This window comes from Triticum dicoccoides, chromosome 2B (assembly GCF_002162155.2).
Source record: "Triticum dicoccoides isolate Atlit2015 ecotype Zavitan chromosome 2B, WEW_v2.0, whole genome shotgun sequence".
NCBI classification, from domain to species: domain Eukaryota; kingdom Viridiplantae; phylum Streptophyta; class Magnoliopsida; order Poales; family Poaceae; genus Triticum; species Triticum dicoccoides.
Window position 1 is genome coordinate 793,586,568 of NC_041383.1, and position 2,816 is coordinate 793,589,383.

General features: G+C 43.5%; 1 long non-coding RNA gene across 1 annotated transcript; it reads left to right on the top strand.

The window, feature by feature from the left end:
* The first annotated feature begins 680 nt into the window (after positions 1-680).
* Positions 681-1,593, top strand: LOC119368830. The gene is made up of 3 exons (XR_005176747.1): positions 681-874; positions 973-1,147; positions 1,249-1,593. It is a non-coding gene; the product is annotated as an uncharacterized LOC119368830 (long non-coding RNA).
* The last annotated feature ends 1,223 nt before the right edge of the window (positions 1,594-2,816 follow it).

A 2,816-nucleotide genomic window follows, 5' to 3' on the forward strand; every position in this document is an offset into this window, starting at 1 on the left:
ATCGACCACCTCTCCTTCTCCGAGAGATTGGTCGAACAAACAAGTTCTCGTATATCTATCCGACACTACCGGCTACATATATACAATAATTATCTTTTACAAATATATAATCTCCTAAAATACGGACGCGTGGTCCACATAGTATTCTCCGTCTTCAGCGATCACGTGGTCAAGAAAGAATGCCGCCAATTCCTCTTGAATTGCTCGCATGCGATCTGGTGCTAGGAGTTCATCCCGCATCCGAAACATCTAATTTTAAGAAGGGGGTCAATACATATATCTCTACTCCTAATGGAGCAGTTGGTAGGATTGCGTCCACAGTTTATTTTCGTCTGGTTATATTTCGTCTGGTTTATTTTCGTCCGGTTTATTTTCGTCTCATATCCCACCACCATATCTCCTCACATTGATTTTTTTACCCTCACAATAAAAACTTTCCTAACTTTTCCAAAGTTTCCTAACTAGACACGTTATCAATTAATAAAATTTTGTTTTATGACAATCAATTCCAAATCCTAATTTTCCTAATGCATCGATCTTTGCCTTTTTTAAGTAGTTATTTTGATAGGGAGGGTTTAGCCACGAAAATCATCCCTCCATCGTCGGCTGCATCCCTCACCCACGTCGCTGTTGCAGGATCTTCATCCGTCATCCTGAGCAATTGGGGCGGTGATGCGGGCGAGCTTCACGATAGTGGGGAGGACCAGGCCGCGGTGAAGGCAGGTCATGCGCTCCTCACGCTCCACGAACGGAACCTGCGCACGGAGGCGGTAGCGCGGGGTGGCAGCCGGCAATGAGGCGGCCGCGCTACGTGACGAGCTACGGGTCCCCCTTTGTGATGTTTTGGCATCGCTCCTTCATCGCACATCCTCAGGTTCCTCTTGCCCTTCCCTTCCTCTGTCCTCCTCTCCCATCTCTATGCTTTCACGTGCATCCAGTTTTGATTCCTCGTGTGATATATACCGAACATAGGTACGTCAATTCACTTCCTTCCCTTCCCTTCGTCCCTCGGTCCCACGCTCGTGGCGCTGAAGTGGTGGCAACAGGTGATGGCGGTGGTGTCGCTGATGGCGGCGAGGACAGCATGTGGCAGCTCCCGAAGCATGAACACGACCGCACCTCGGGCCTGCCGTCTGCCAAGATATGGGTGAGTTCTCGTGCTGCCAACCATAAACCCTCATGTCCTACAAATTCCTCAAACCCTACCGTCTTGATCCCGTCCACGCTCTGATCCAAAGGACGATGCAGCTCTGGCCGATTGACAATGGAGGTTTGGGATCCTTCCTCTCAGCACCCACTCCTGGAAGAATCAGCGGTGCGCCACGCCGATTGAACCCCGTCGAGATCATTCGCCAAGATTGCTATTCTGAAGTTTATTGTAAAGAAAGTGAAGAGTGAGACAGGATCCGTTTATTTTCAACCGGTTTATTTTCAACCGGTTTATTTCCATCAAATTACCCCCACCCCCACGCCCACCCACCGAAACGCGCCCAGCGAACCGGGGAGAGATCCATTGATTTGGCTAAGGTAAGAAAGAATCTATTATTTGTTTGCTAAAGCAAATTGCATTAATGGGAGAGATCCGTTGATTTGGCTAAGGTAGGAAAGAATCTATTATTTGTTTGCTAAAGAAAATTGCATTAATGAAAGAGATCCGTTGATTTGGTTAAGACAGGAAAGAATCTATTATTTGTTTTCTAAAGAAAATTGCATTAATGAGAGAGATTTGTTGATTTGGCTAAGATAGGCGGTTTTGAGTAAAGTTATCTTTACTGTAGACATATAATGACAATTAATCAAGTATCAACATCATTGCATGCTTATTGTGTGGAATGTGTGTCCCAATGTTGACAGAAGGTATAAAAAGATTGTCTTGGAATTATTATTGTCTTGGGAAGATATTGCCCTGAATTCTCATTTCTCATCAGAAATTTAGTATCCATTTTCGTTGATCTTATTTGCAACATGTACAAGTCAGTAATAATCTAAGGGGGTGCCCTACCGGAGAAGATTATGATAGTTGGACAAGAAACTTGGTACTGTCGTGTAAGGTAAAGGTAGGAGAAATAGGAGATAAAAGCATGCATGGTGGGAGAAGGAAGTCGAATGTCGCGTGGTAGCTCAGACATGGAGTGTGGAAGAAAGACAATGACGAGATGTATGTATCTACTAGATCATGACCATGAGATATCATCCCATAGAAATGACCTTTGACTCTCATGTCACATGAATTTTCTCTTTGTATATATATATTTGTTAATCCGTGGCAACGCACGGACACTTAGCTAGTATATATATATATGAATGAATGAAACTCAACACAAATGATGGTAATAAAATAAAATTGTGAATATTGTTATTTACGCACTTCATATTGTTTGTCGGAGTAGCCCCGCTCACAGGTCGTGTGGCGGATGGACTCGCAAATGTAGTATCCACAGAAATCATTCCCTTGTTCCTGCCACAACCACTTTACAAGAAATAGAGGTCAATCAAACTGATAATTAGCAAGCATGCTAAATGGTATTGATGAAACTAGCGCTTGAATCACTAGGAGATGCCTGGAATATGCTACTATATAGTACTTACTTTCGGGTGCCTAAATTGCAGCTTCTTCGGTAGTCCCGGAGCTTTTTTGGTGAATTTTCTCCAAGCCCTGCCATACAAAGAAAACAATTACTTGATATCAGAAATGAACAAATTAAGTTGCTGATATGGTGGATAATGATCGATTTAACTTACTTCTCGAGCATTTCAGTCATGTCCGCATACTCCTTGGGATCTTTTCGCTTGGAGTCTAAGACATTTACTACTCC